Here is a 15,520-nt window from a genome sequence, read left to right on the forward strand (position 1 = left end):
GTTGTATCACATACAACCTTTCCTCAAGAAAACTGTCAAGGAAACAATTTTTGACATTCTTTCTGCAAGATTTCATAAATGATGCAGTAACTGCTAATCCATTTCCAATAGACTCTTAGCATCGCTACGAGTGAGAAAGCCTCACCGTAGTCAACTCCTTGAACTTGTCAGAAAACATCTTAACGACAAGTCGAGCTTTCTTAATGGTAATTCTTACCATCATTGCCTGTCTTCCTTTTAAAATCCATCCGTACCCAATTGCCTTACGGCCATCAAGTATTTCTTCCAAAGTCATGGATCCGTTCTTGGATTTTATGGCCTCGAGCCATTCGTCGGAATGCGGGCCCACCATCGCTTCTCCATAGCTCGTAGGTTCATTGTTTTCTAGCAACATGACCTTCAAGACAGGATTACTGTACCACTCTGAAGTAGTACACATCCTTGTCACCCTACGAGGTACGGTAGTGACTTGATCCGAAACTTCATGATCACTATCATAAGCTTCAACTTCAATTGGTGTAGGCGCCATACGAACAACTTCATGTGCCCTGCTACACACTAGTTGAAGTGATGGTTCAATAACCTCATCAAGACTCCACCATCCTCCCACTCAATTTTCGAGACGAACTTTTCCTCGAGAAAGGACCTGATTCAAGAAACAATCCCTATTGCTTTCGGATCTGAATTAGGAGGTATACCCAACTGTTTTGGGTGTCCTATGAAGATGCTTTTTATCCTCTTTGGGTTCGAGCTTATCAACCTGAAACCTTTTCACATAAGCGTCGCAGCCCCAAGCTTTTAAGAAACGACAACTTAGGTTTCTCCAAACCATAGTTCAAACGGTGTCGTCTCAACGGAATTACGTGGTGCCCTATTAAAGTGAGTGCGGTTGTCTCTAATGCCTAACCCATGAACGATAGTGGTAATTCAATAAGAGACATCATGGTACGCACCATATCCAATAGGGTGCAACTATGATGTTCGGACACACCATCACACTATGGTGTTCTAGGCGGTATTAATTGTGAAACAATTTCCTCAATGTCTTAATTGCGTGCCAAAGCTCGTAACTCAGATACTCATCTCTATGATCATATCATAGACATTTTATCCTCTTGTCACAATGATCTTCAACTTCACTCTGAAATTACTTGAACTATTCAATAATTCAGACTTGTGTTTCATCAAGTAAATATTCTCAACATCTACTCGAATCATCTGTGAAGTAAGAACATAACGATATTCACTGCATGCCTCATCACTCATTGGACTGCACACATCAAAATGTGTTACTTCCAACAAGTTGCTATCTTGTTCCATCTCACTGAAACGAGGCTTTTTCAGTCATCTTGCCCATGTGGTATGATTTGCATATCTCAAGTGATTCAAAATCAAGTGAGTCTAAACGATCCATTTGCATGGAGTTTCTTCATGCGTATACACCAATAGACAAGGTTCGCATGTCTCAAACTTTTAAAAAACGAGTGAGTCCAAAGATCCATCAACATGGAGCTTCTTCATGCGTTTGACCCCAATATGACTTACGTGGCAGTGCCACAAGTAAGTGGTACTATCATTACTATCTTATATGTTTTGGCATGAAAATGTGTATCACTATGATCGAGATTCAATAAACCATTCCTTTAGGTGCAAGACCATTGAAGGTATTTATTCAAATAAATAGAGTAACCATTATTCTCCTTAAATGAATAACCGTATTGCGATAGACACAATCCAAACATGTCTATGCTGAACGCAAACACCAAATGACACTTATTCAGGTTTAATACTAATCTTGATGGTAGAGGGAGCGTGCGATGTTTGATCACATCAAACTTGGAAACACTTCCAACACATATCGTCGGCTCACCTTTAGCTAGTCTCCGTTTATTCCGTAGCTCTTTTATTTCAAGTTACTAACACTTAGCAACCGAACCGGTATCTAATACCCTGGTGCTACTAGGAGTACTAGTAAAGTACACATTAACATAATGTATATCCAATATACTACTATCGACCTTGCCAGCCTTCTCATCTACCAAGTATCCAGGGTAATTCTGCTCCAGTGGCTGTTCCCCTTATTACAAAAGCACTTAGTCTCGGGTTTGGGTTCAACCTTGGGTTTCTTCACTGGAGCAGCAACTAATTTGCCGTTTCATGAAGTGCCCCTCTTTGCCCTTGCCCTTCTTGAAACTAGTGGTTTCACCAACCATCAACAATTGATGCTCCTACTTGACTTCAACTTTCGCGGTGTCAAACTTCGCGAACACTTCAAGGATCATCATATCTATCCATGATATGTTATAGTTCATCACGAAGCTCTAGCAGCTTGGTGGCAATGACTCTAGAGAAACATCACTATCTCAACTGGAAGATCAACTCCCACTCGATTCAAGTGATTGTTGCACTCAGACAATCTGAGCACAAGCTCAATGATTGAGCTTTTCTCTGTTAGTTTGCAGGCTAAGAAAATTGTCGGAGGTCTTATACCTCTTGACGTGGGCACGAGCCTGAAATCCCAATTTCAGCCCCCGAAATATCTCATATGTTCCACGACGTTTTGAAAAACGTCTTTGGTGCCTCAACTCTAAACCCTTTAGCTGAACTATCACGTAGTTATCAAAACGTGTCTGTCCGATGTTCGCAACATCCACAGACGACGATTGGGGTTCAGCACACTAAGCGGTGCATTAAGGACATAAGCTTTCTACTGTCCGCATAATCGCTACTGTCAACTTTCAACTATATTTTCTCTAGGAACATATCTAAACAGTGGAACTAAAGCGCGAGCTTACGACATAATTTGCAAAGATCTTTTGACTATGTTCAGGATAATGAAGTTCATCTCATGAACTCCCACTCAGATAGACATCCCTCTAGTCATCTAAGTGATTACATGATCCGAGTCAACTAGGCCGTGTCCGATCATCACGTGAGACGGACTAGTCATCATCGGTGAACATCTTCATGTTGATCGTATCCTCCATACGACTCATGCTCGACCTTTCGGTCTCTTGTGTTCTGAGGCCATGTCTGTACATGATAGGCTTGTCAAGTTAACCTAAGTGTTTCGCGTGTGTAAATCTGGCTTACACCCGTTGTATGTGAACGTAAGAATCTATCACACCTGATCATCACGTGGTGCTTCGAAACGACGAACTTTCGCAACGGTGCACAGTTAGGGGGAACATTTTCTCGAAATTTTAATGAGGGGTCATCTTATTTACTACCGTCGTTCTAAGCAAATAAGATGCATAAACATGATAAACATCACATGCAATCAAATAGTGACATGATATGGCCAATATCATATTGCTCCTTTTAATCTCCATCTTCGGGGCTCCATGATCATCATCGTCACCGGCATGACACCATGATCTCCATCATCATGATCTCCATCATCGTGTCTCCATGAAGTTGTCTCGCCAACTTATTACTTCTACTACTATGGCTACCGGTTAGCAATAAAGTAAAGTAATTACATGGCGTTGTTCAATGACACGCAGGTCATACAATAAATAAAGACAACTCCTATGGCTCCTGCCGGTTGTCATACTCATCGACATGCAAGTCGTGATTCCTATTACAAGAACATGATCAATCTCCTACATCACATATCATTCATCACATTCTTCTTGGCCATATCACATCACATAGCATACCCTGCAAAAACAAGTTAGACGTCCTCTAATTGTTGTTTGCATGTTTTACGTGGCTGCTATGGGTTTCTAGCAAGAACGTTTCTTACCTACGCAAAACCACAACGTGATATGCCAATTGCTATTTACCCTTCATAAGGACCCTTTTCATCGAATCCGTTCCGACTAAAGTGGGAGAGAATGGCACCCGCTAGCCACCTTATGCACCAACTGCATGTCAGTCGGTGGAACCTGTCTCACGTAAGTGTATGTGTAAGGTCGGTCCGGGCCGCTTCATCCCACAATACCGTCGAAACAAGATTGGACTAGTAACGGTAAGCATATTGAACAAAATCAACGCCCACAACTACTTTGTGTTCTACTCGTGCAAAGAATCTACGCAATAGACCTAGCCCTGATACTGCTGATGGGGAATGTAGCAGAAATTCAAAATTTTCCTACGTGTCACCAAGATCTATCTATGGAGAAACCAGCAACGAGGGGAAGGAGAGTGCATCTACATACCCTTGTAGATCGCTAAGCGGAAGCGTTCAAGAGACCGGGGTTGAAGGAGTCGTACTCGTCGTGATCCAAATCACCGGAGATCCTAGTGCCGAACGGACGGCACCTCCGCGTTCAACACACGTACAGCCCGGTGACGTCTCCCATGCCTTGATCCAGCAAGGAGAGAGGGAGAGGTTGAGGAAGACTCCATCCAGCAGCAGCACAATGGCGTGGTGGTGGTGGAGGAGCATGGTAATCCTGCAGGGCTTCGCCAAGCATAGCGGGAGAGGAGGAGTAAGAGAGGTAGGGCTGCGCCAATAGGGGGAGTAACTCGTGTATTGGGCAGCCCCCACACCTCATGTATTTATAGGGGAGGGGAGGGGGCTGCGCCCCCTCTAGGGTTCCCTCCCCAAGGGGTGGCGGCAGCCCCCAGATCTCATCTGGGTGGCGGCCAGAGGGGGAGAGAGGGGAGGCGCACCTGGGGTGGGCCTTAGGGCCCATCTGCCCTAGGGTTTGCCCCCTCCCACTCTTCCCTGCGCCTTAGGCCCCTTGTGGGGGGTGCACCATCACACCTGGGGCTGGTCCCCTCCCACACTTGGCCCATGCAGCCCTCCGGGGTTGGTGGCCCCACTTGGCGGACCCCCGGGACCCTCCCGGTGGTCCCGGTACGTTACCGATAAAACCCGAAACTTTTGCAGTGACCAAAACAGGACTTCCCATATATAAATCTTTACCTCCGGACCATTCCGGAACTCCTCGTGACATCCGGGATCTCATCCGGGACTCCGAATAACATTCGGTAACCACATACAAACTTCCTTTATAACCCTAGCGTCATTGAACCTTAAGTGTGTAGACCCTACGGGTTTGGGAACCATGCAGACATGACCGAGACGTTCTCCGGTAAATAACCAACAGCGGGATCTGTATACCCATGTTGGCTCCCACATGTTCCACGATGATCTCATCGGATGAACAACGATGTCAAGGACTCAATTGATCCCGTATACAATTCCCTTTGTCTAACGGTATTGTACTTGCCCGAGATTCGATCGTCGGTATACCGATACCTTGTTCAATCTCGTTACCGGCAAGTCTCTTTACTCATTCCGTAATACATCATCCCGTGATCAACCCCTTGGTCACATTGTGCACATTATGATGATGTCCTACCGAGTGGGCCCGGAGATACCTCTCCGTTTACACGGAGTGACAAATCCGAGTCTCGATTCGTGCCAACCCAACAGACACTTTCGGAGATACCTGTAGAGCACCTTTATAGCCACCCAGTTATGTTGTGACGTTTGGTACACCCAAAGCATTCCTACGGTATCCGGGAGTTGCACAATCTCATGGTCTAAGGAAATGATACTTGACATTAGAAAAGCTTTAGCATACGAACTACGATCTTTGTGCTAGGCCTAGGATTGGGTCTTGTCCATCACATCATTCTACTAATGATGTGATCCCGTTATCAACGACATCCAATGTCCATGGTTAGGAAACCGTAACCATCTATTGATCAACGAGCTAGTCAACAGAAGCTTACTAGGGACATGGTGTTGTCTATGTATCCACACATGTATCTGAGTTTACTTTCAATACAATTATAGAATGGATAATAAACGATTATCATGAACAAGGAAATATAATAATAACTAATTTATTATTGCCTCTACGGCATATTTCCAACAGTAGGCGTCGCATGGCTCGGTGATGTAGAACCACCCCGACTGCCACCCCTTCACGGTCTCCACGTAGGAGCCTTCGAGCCAGGTAACGTTGGGCATCTTGCCCACCATGGCACCTCTGCACTCCGCTTGCTGGCTGACCACTCTCTTCGGCTTCACGTTGAAGATCTTCAGCTATAGGCCAAAGTGGGGCTTGATGCGGAGGAAGGCCTCGCACACGATGATAAACACCGAGATGTTGAGGATGAAATTTGGGGCCAGATCATGAAAATCTAGCCCATAGTAAAACATGAGCCCGCGGACAAATGGGTGGAGAGGAAATCCCAGTCCGTGGATGAAGTGGGGGAGAAACACAACCCTCTCGTGGGGTTCCGGAGTAGGGATGATCTGCCCTTCATCCGGGAGCCAGTGCGTGATGTCTACGACTAAGTATTCGGCTTCTCGGAGCTTCGTGGTGTCCTCCTCCGTGATGGAGGAGGCCATCCACTTGCCTCCCGCTCCGGACATGTTTGGAATGGCTGTACGGAGAAGGTGAGAACTTGGGCGCTGGAGCTCGAGCGTGCGAGAATGGATGAGCGAAGGAACAAGAGGGTGTGGGTGAAAAGGGGGAATCCCTATCTCTTTATAAAGGTGGTAGAAACTGTGCGCCTCCCCACTTGCCCGTTAAAATCGCTTATTCCCCAAGCGCCATGATTGATAGCGCGGTTGGGTTACCCACACGCGTATTGATGAGAATCCCGCGATAAGGGGACACGATCTCTGCTTCGACAAAACGTGTCAAGGAAACCGCCTCGCAATATGTGCAATAGCTGGTTGTGAAAAACGGTTCGAAAAAATGATTGGGCCGTGGCGTGATGTAACGCTACGAAAAGTTGTCAGCAGATTAGATTTGTGGAATATTGTTCTCTCAACGGTGGTATGTGGAATTTGTTTTGCAGATGCGGACACGACTCTCGTTCTCAAAATCTTCTATGGAGTATTCGGAGAAGGAACCCGCGTTGCAATGCCAAAGACAATCTGCGCGCCAGACTCATCATCATTGAAGCCTGGTTCAAGGGCTACTGAGGGTGTCCGGGATTAAGGAGTCCTCAGACAGCTGGACTATATACTTTGGCTGGACAGTTTGACTATGAAGATACAAGATTGAAGACTTTGTCCCGTGTCCGGATGGGACTCTCCTTTGCATGGAAGGCAAGCTTGGCAATTCAGATATGTAGATCTCCTTCTCTGTAACCAACTCTGTGTAACCCTAGCCCCCTCCGGTGTCTATATAAACCGGAGGGTTTAGTCCGTAGGACAACAACAATCATAATCATAGGCTACCTTCTAGGGTTTAGCCTCTAAGATCTCGTGGTAGATCAACTCTTGTAATACTCATATCATCAAGATCAATCAAGCAGGAAGTTGGGTATTACCTCCATCAAGAGGGCCCGAACCTGGGTAAACATCATGTCCCCCGCCTCTTGTTACCATTAGCCTTAGACGCACCGTTCAGGACCCCCTACCCAAGATCCACCGGTTTTGACACCAACACCCGGCAAGGCGTGTTGCCGGAGGAAGGAGGAGGTGGAGCAAATGATGGTGCTACCACTGATGGTCAACTGGGGTCGGAGCCGTCGTCCTCCCGCCTGCTGCCGTCATCGTCGCTGGCGTTGTCCTCCTCACTGCCATCGCTCGAGAAGGACCTTTTGTCGATGGTGGAACTCTGCATGCGGCACCCTAAGCGGATTCATGATCTTCCAAAGACCTTGACGGAGAGCAGGCCGCTCTCCATTAACTTGAAATGGAGAACGTGCCCCTCCGACAAGCTGTGGGCACGAGCGAAAGTCTTCCACCCCTGGTGAAGGTACATGACGTGGGGGCAAGGAAAATCAATGTCACCCCACATGCTGCCGTTCCTGCGGCTCCTCACGTCCAGCCTCAAGGCTTGCGGTGGGTCCTGCTCCATCACCTGGGCAAACATGGTCGGGAGCGAAGACGACTACAGACGGGCTTATAAAGACTGATGAAGAACTCGTAGGGCTGGTCTCCGACATGGCCGCCCATTGGAGGAGGGGTCGCTGGTGGAAGCGCAGCTGGTGTGCACCACCCCATCCACCTCCTCCCCGAGCACCGCGGCGACCTCGGCCCCATCCCCTTCCTCTTCCCCTCGCAGAAGGCTCCGCCGCCAGAGGCTCTAGAGGAGGAGGAACACACTGTCGAGCAGAAGTTCTAGTCGCCGCCGTCGAAGCACCAGCACGCCCTTTCACCATGGCGAATGAGAGGAAGATGATGAGCAGAAGGAGGAGAAGAGGGCGAGTGTGGAGAAGCACTGTCCCTCCCCCTTTTTATAGAAGGAGCAAGGCCAGGGCATGGCCACCCATCCCAAAGGGTGGCCACCCCGCACGGGCAATGCGGCCTCCTGAAGCACAGGGAATCAGAACTGACCCGCTCCCCCAGTCAATAAATGCCTGGTTTCCCGCCTCGGTGTTAATGCCCACGTCCTCCGCATCCACCGCCTGCCCTTCCCAAGGCATGGAGGATACGTGGCGTGGCAGAAGGATGCGTGAGGATAGGTGGGATGACCGTTTCCAACCCCGTGATTGTGGGGTGTGCGTTGTGCAGGCTGCGACCCAAGTCAACTTAGTAAATGTGTAGCGCCCCTGTAGATTCCTTCTTTTTTTAATAAGGGAAGCACGGACCACCTCTTTACTATCGACTGCGAGATGAGACGAGCATGCTAAGGCCATCCCACGCACGACCCCCACGTCACGCTCTCAACGCGGGTCGAGGGGAAGCACAACTGACGGAATTATCATGGCAATCCATCTCTGCCACGCATGCCTGAGGGAGTCTGGGATTAAGGGGTCCTCGGACAGCCGGACTATATACTTTGGCCGGACTGTTGGACTATGAATATACAAGTTTGAAGACTTCGTCCCGTGTCCGAGTGGGACTCTCCTTTTCGTGGAAGGCAAGCTTGGCAATTCATATATGCAGATCTCCTTCTCTGTAACCGACTCTGTGTAACCCTAGCCCCTCTGGTGTCTATATAAACCGGAGGGTTTAGTCTATAGGACAACAACAATCATAATCATAGGCTAGCTTCTAGGGTTTAGCCTCTACGATCTTGTGGTAGATCAACTCTTGTAATACTCATATCATCAAGATCAATCAAGCGGGAAGTAGGGTATTACCTCCATCGAGAGGGCCCGAACCTGGGTCATCGTGTCCCCCGCCTCCTGTTACCATTAGCCTTAGACGCACAGTTTGGGACCCCCTACCCGAGATCCGCCGGTTTTGACTCCGACATTGGTGCTTTCATTGAGAGTTCCACTGTGTCGTCACGATAAGGCTTGATGGATCCTTCAATCATCTTCAACAACGCGGTCCCGGGGGAGGTTTTCCTCCCCAGACAGATCTTCGTATTCGGCGGCTTCGTACTGCGGGCCAATCGTTTGGCCATCTGGAGCAGATCAATAGCTACGCCCCTGGCCATCAGGTCAAGTTTGGAAGCTTGAACTATACTGTCGACATCCGCGGAGACTTGATCTTCGACGGGTTCGAGCCCATGTCAGGTACGCCGAACAGTCATGACGAGCATGACTTAGATCTGCCATGGGACGGTGTTCGGGAGATCATGCCTGCGGCGGCCTCGGGAATCAATCTGGAGCAGATCGCGCCATCTGGGGACGGATGGATGGACCCCGCCATGGAGGCCGCACACTCATCGGCTTTGGAGCCGAACACTGATCCCACCTCCTATGAGGATGGTGTCATCGGACCCTCGGACTCGTCTTCGGCGACAGGCTCCGAACCGCGTGCATCCGTGCCTATCGAATCTGATTGGGCACGAATCATGGAGTTCACCTCCGCGGACGTTTTTCAGCACTCACCCTTGGGTGATGTGCTAAACTGTTAAGGTCTCTCTCTTTGTCACGAGACTCTTGGCCGAACTATGTCCGGCTCGAGTGGAAAGCGGACGACGAAGAAATTCGTTCCCCACCCACCACCCACTTTATATCCACTGTCGATGATTTAACCGACGTGCTTGACTTCAACTCCGAAGACATCGACGGTATGGACGACGATGCAGGAGAAGAATAGGAACCACCACCTATAAGGCGCTGGACAGCCACCTCATCACATGATATATATATATATATATATATATATATATATATATATATATATATATATATATATATATATATATATATATATATATATATATAGAAAGTCTATTAAGGATCCAGGGTGAAGAATAAGTAATTCTTCACCCCGGTCGATCCAGCGAGTTCCCAGCCAGTTCCTCAGCAGCGCGTGAGTGGTGAGCGGCAGTTTCGACGGCGAATGGCAGGCCGCAGCTGGCTTGCTGGTCGGCGGCATGGTGCTCAGCGGGTTAGATGGCCGGCAATGGATTCTGAAGCGTTGTGAGAAGGCGTGTGGCCTGGATGTCGCGACGGCACTGCAAGTGGTGGTCGTGGCCGCGCTGCAAATGGTGGTCACGGCGGCGTTGGTTCAACCACGGTCGCCACGGACTGCAGAAGGACGAGCATCCAGCGCCGCCACCGGTATTTAAGTTCGTGCTCCTCCCTTTTTTCTCACACACATAACACAGCGAGCACGCTGCCCTTCTCCTTGCATGATGCCCTTCCTCTTACACCATGTCGCTTTCTTGTTTTGCTAGCCCCCTTCCTCCTGCTAGGTAGCATCTTTTTATTGATCTGATTGCTTCCAAAATTTCACTGCTTATGTCTGTAATTCCCTTTGGATCTCATTCTTTGCCTAACTACTTGGCATTTCTTGCCCACGAGGTGTTTGTTTTAATGTCTGAATGGGAACTGCTACTGACAATGTGCTCAAAGAAGACGCTTAACAGTGATATATTGATAGGTATGCCATGATCGATTATCCTCTTGTTTGTTTCATCTTTGTACAGTTACTAATTTTGGAATCTTATGTTATACTCCCTCCGTCCGGAAATACTCGTCGGAGGAATGGATGTATCTAGATGTATTTTAGTTCTAGATACATTCATTTTTCTGCATTTCTCCGACAAGTATTTCTGGACGGAGGGAGTATATACATCTGCCATGTAGTTTATGAAGTCCAGTGTGGTTAGCTCTGCATTCGGATGCTATTACCTCACTAGTCCAGCCAAAGCTAAGCATGTCTGCGTATGAAAGGATCCATCTAGCGTCAGTCTCCTTCTCAATGTTCAGTTTACATCCTTAATTTCACGGCAATGCTTGATATCGAAAATAATTCATATGGGCAACAATCCCGGATAAGTAACTAATATTTTATCAATCCTTCTCTAATTACTCGGTGTCTGCGTATGAAAGGATCCATCGCGCCTTATGCTTGCTTGCTTTGTTTCTAGTGTCTTAGATTCTCTGGCTGCCAGCACATGTGAATTTTTTCGAGAAAACGCAAAAGAGTTTGCGTTTCATTTCATTGAACAGGAAGAAAACAGCAGTACAGGTACAACCTCCCGGGAGAAGGGACACACGCACACACACCATCGTCCTCACCAGACAAGCAGGTGAGGAGGTGCTACCAACTACAGACCGCAACAACGAAAGGTCTAGCCTTGTCCAGCCTCCAACCATGAATGGCAAGGTAGCTAGACACAGAGCCTCAAGGCCGCGTCACAGCCGTTGCCAGGCGCCTCCGAAGAAGACTGCATCTCCAGGGCTGACCGGGCCAACGTACCTTCCACCCATATGTGCCTAGGAGACGGCAGGTGGATGGCAGGACCCAGCCAAAACTAGCGAAGCCATCGTCTTGGACGTGCCGGCGCCGGCGTACATTGCGCCCCGGACGCCCACGCTCCATGCTGCAGCCCTCATCACAGCATCGCATTACCAGCAAACCTCGCCGGAAAGACCGGGGAGGCCACCATCTCCAGCTGACGCATAGGGGACTCCAAGTGCGACCCAAGCAGCGCTTTCAAGAAAGGAACGGCGCTGAGACGCCGTCGCTGCCTTGTCCAGGGAACTGGACCAAGGGTTTCCCCCGGTGCCCGAGGAGAGGGTCCAGTCTGGGCCATGACAGCGCCTCCATGGAGGTAACGGCACACTCAGGTGTCGCCGTTGTCAGCGCAGGCCATCGCCGCGCAGGGATTTCGCCCGGCCCAAGACCAAAACCCCAAAACCGCCGAAGCAGAGCAAACAGGAGATGGGGAAGCAGATCGCCAGAGAGGACCACCAGCACCGAGAGGGAAACCACGTATTGTCACTGTCGATGTAGGGAAGCACCGGCCAGCGCAGTGCAGCAGCTGCTGGATGGCTGCCAGACAAGGCCAGCCATCGCACGGGACGCGTCGAGCAGGGCTAGTGGCGCCGTCGCGGAGACCAGCCACCTGCACCTTGCCGCCGCCGACCATGGCCGCTGCCGCGCCGGCCCGCAGCCTCCGCCACCCGGATCCGCCGGGGCACAGCCAAGCAGCCGCAGCCGCGCCCCCAAAGGGTCGCGCCGCGCCGCCCGCGTGCTCGCCACGCCAGTCCAGAGGCCCGACCCTCTGGATCTGGGGCCGCCGTCGCGAAACCCTAGGTTCGGAGAAGCGCAGCTCCGTCAGCCTCGTCGAGCCCCACGCTCGAGGGGGGAGGCCGCCTGGGAGCGAAGTCCCGCCGCCGCCGGATCCACCAGGGCTTTGCCCGGCGGGGAGCACCGGCGGCGGCAGGGGGAGGGGGAGGAGGAGGGGAGGGAGCGCTTGAGGGCTGCGTCGCCTCCCGAGTCGCCCGTGGGGAGGGCGACGCGGGGGAGGGGGGGGAGTACTCCTTCCGTTGAAAGAATTGTATCGCTGTGGAGGTTCTTTTTCCAGCACATGTGAATTGATTTAATCCTTTAAACTTGACAGCAGATGGTCTTCATCACAAATTACTACTGCGAAATTGGTTTGGAATAAATTACTTATTCTCCATTTTGTCCTAAAGGAACGTGCTCTTTCAACTGGGAAGGGGTTTATTAAATGTTGGACTGGCATAAGGCGCGATGTGCGCAGCGGCATCCATGTACACTCGACGTCAGCGTGTGAATCTATGGCAGCCATCATCTGCATAGCTAACGAGCAAGACGAACAGTGCGAATAGGAAAGTTCCAGAATTTCGTTTCTCACTCCAGTGAAAATGGATGCATCAACTCCCACGATGAGTGGTCGGTGCGGCGATCGACAGGCAGGCGGGGCAGCATGGTGAGCGGCGGCTGGCCTCGGTGTCGGGCAGTGCTACGGTGGGTGATCAAGGCAGCGCTGTGGTGGATGCTCACATTGATGTTTAGGCGGAGCCGACGCTATTTGTGGTGGTCAGCATCTGGGCCTCTAATCCTCCACAGCCAGCTCGAGCCCTGTGACTTCCTCCCTCTCGCCTCATAGATACAATTTCCCGTCCCTTCCACCTTCCATCTCCCTTTCTTTCTTTGCCTTTTATTCCTCATTCGCTGATCTTTGTACTACTATTTCACGCTTACATGCCTTTTTGTCATTAAGTCGTTCCCTGTTTTTAGCTGCAGGTACATAAACCAAAAAAAAATTAGCTGCAGGTACATAAAACCGAAATTCTTTGTTATGTGTTGTACTGTCCCTGTTGTAGCTTCTTGGTTGATTGGAAGTTCTTCTAATTTGGGCTTAACATTTGCGTGCGCATGCCAAATATATCAGTATATTGTCATTCTCTTTAGAGGGGGTTAACGATTTTCTAATCTCAGTTGTTGTACCATGATGTTGTTCTTATCTCAGTTGTCGCAGCGGTGCTGCGGTGGGTTGTCGTGGTGGCACTACCTCCCTTAACGGCGACGACATTGTCTGAGGTTTTGTGTTTATTTTGGTTGCGTGTGTGCAGGTGAGGAGCTCATAGGAGGCGCGAGCAACCCTGATCCTAATGCTTTCAGTTCCAATCAATTTCATGTTTGTTACACCTCGTCATGTTCTTCCCAAATTTCTACATTGGTGTTCAGTTTTTGTGGAGGCTGCAGACTGGAGTGATCACGAGAATAGACCTCCTACCCGATGAGGTAACTTGAATTTTACAATATATGCTTGCTTGTGTTTGCATTTTTGCATGCATGCTCTGTAATTGGTTTTTCTTAGGAACACTCTAATTCTTGTTTATTTGTATCTCCAAGTAGCTTTGTTGGATGTCTTTTTAGATTAGGAAATTTGGATCTGCTGTTTCTTCCAATCCATGCCAGGGCAGAGGTGTAGAGCAGTGTTTGTGTAGAATATGTGTGCTCCTTGACATGGAAGCATCAACTGCTACGAAATGGCTAAAATTTTGCCAGGTACAAGTAAAGTATGTAGGGAGAATATTTGGTTTGTTCTTTACAGTATTTAAGTTTGATTTTTCACAGTCCACAATGAAGATATGGAGTTTTGTTTCAGTGCCCTGTGGGAAATCATTCAGTATTTACATGCTTCTGAATTAATTTAATTTATTTGTTGGAATGGGTTGGAGTTTAGGCCTCATTAGATGCACCTACAATTTACTGATTAGCTTTTTTGCAGATAACAGTATATATGTTTTTTTCTTAGGAACACTCTAATTTTTGCACTGAGGTGGGTGGTCGTGGATTCCGTCAGGTTACAACATTGACCCCATCTATTTTTATTTTCTTAGGAACAACATTGACCCCATCTGTTGATGGCACTGAAATTAATGGTGGCAGAACCATCGGAGGCGTCTGAATATCTTTGAGATGCTGGGCTCAAACTATGGTTGCTCAGCAGAGTCAGCACATGGCTCACTGGTGCTCTTTATAGAAATAATGAAATCCAAAATTGTTGTTTGGGTTCTTGTTTTTACATGGCATGCATTTTCTTTTGTAGTTTAATAATGTACCTCCGCCCGTGTTTGACGAGACACCAAAGCACCATAGAGATCACTTCGAAAACTTGTCACAAGCATGTGACGCGACTCCCCAATGAGAAAATGATGGCCTTAAAATGATGTGTGGTCAGTAAGTACTCCTGTCCTAGTTGGTTATCTTTTAGTTGCCAATTGTTCTTTTTCACACTGGCTTCCTTGTTTTTAAATAAAATCCAGTATTCTGATTGCCTTCTCATCTGCATTTTCAGTTACGTATGACGAGACAAGAAATTACGTTGGCTCATCCTGGATGTGATAATGACGCATCCAGTCCAATAGAACATCCCATCAGACAATGAATGCTCGTTTCATGTTTTGGGTCTTTAACTAGAATGTCATCTGCCACCAGTATATTAGTTTTGTTTGCGGGTAGCCACAAGTATAGTAATGACTTAACTGAAACTATAGCTTAGGCCAATGATTTGCATCTTCTTTATCTGGTTATACCTTTGTACGTACAACGGAGTATGTAAAACTACTTGGCCTCTCCTTACAAAAATGGAATTGAGTTTTTGCACTCCAGTTAATAGAAGGATACTAATTGCTTTATTAATGCTTAGCATTTTCTACAGTCTTCTGTTTGCAACAAATTATTTATGCAAGGTTAATTGTGTTGCATCATTATTACATCTTGACATCTTTTGCCAACCATAACACCATACTTTATTAGAAATATCCATTCATCTCTATCTCTACTACTATAGTGCAACAGTTTTGAATTTGGATTTACCACCCTATCTTACGGTTTCCCGCCCAAACAACCATTGGCTCAAAATCCACCGTTCATTTCTCCTCCCATGTATATCACTGCCGTACATCAAACAAACACTGACATGATCTG

General features: G+C 48.3%; 1 long non-coding RNA gene and 1 pseudogene across 3 annotated transcripts; both read left to right on the forward strand.

Moving 5' to 3' along the window:
- Positions 1-10,066: 10,066 nt before the first annotated feature.
- On the forward strand, positions 10,067-15,201 carry LOC123143515 (uncharacterized). Of its 3 annotated transcripts, none has more exons than XR_006470906.1 (5): positions 10,067-10,708; positions 13,657-13,828; positions 14,431-14,560; positions 14,640-14,770; positions 14,889-15,201. It is a non-coding gene; the product is annotated as an uncharacterized lncRNA (long non-coding RNA). The 3 variants fall into 3 exon arrangements; XR_006470900.1 differs by having other exon boundaries at positions 14,640-14,766; XR_006470889.1 differs by having other exon boundaries at positions 10,068-10,708; positions 14,431-14,770.
- LOC123143504 (translation initiation factor IF-2-like) lies at positions 11,239-12,576 on the forward strand (annotated as a pseudogene).
- Positions 15,202-15,520: the final 319 nt, after the last annotated feature.

Source organism: Triticum aestivum, chromosome 1B, assembly GCF_018294505.1.
Source record: "Triticum aestivum cultivar Chinese Spring chromosome 1B, IWGSC CS RefSeq v2.1, whole genome shotgun sequence".
In the NCBI taxonomy this organism is placed as follows: Eukaryota; Viridiplantae; Streptophyta; class Magnoliopsida; order Poales; family Poaceae; genus Triticum; species Triticum aestivum.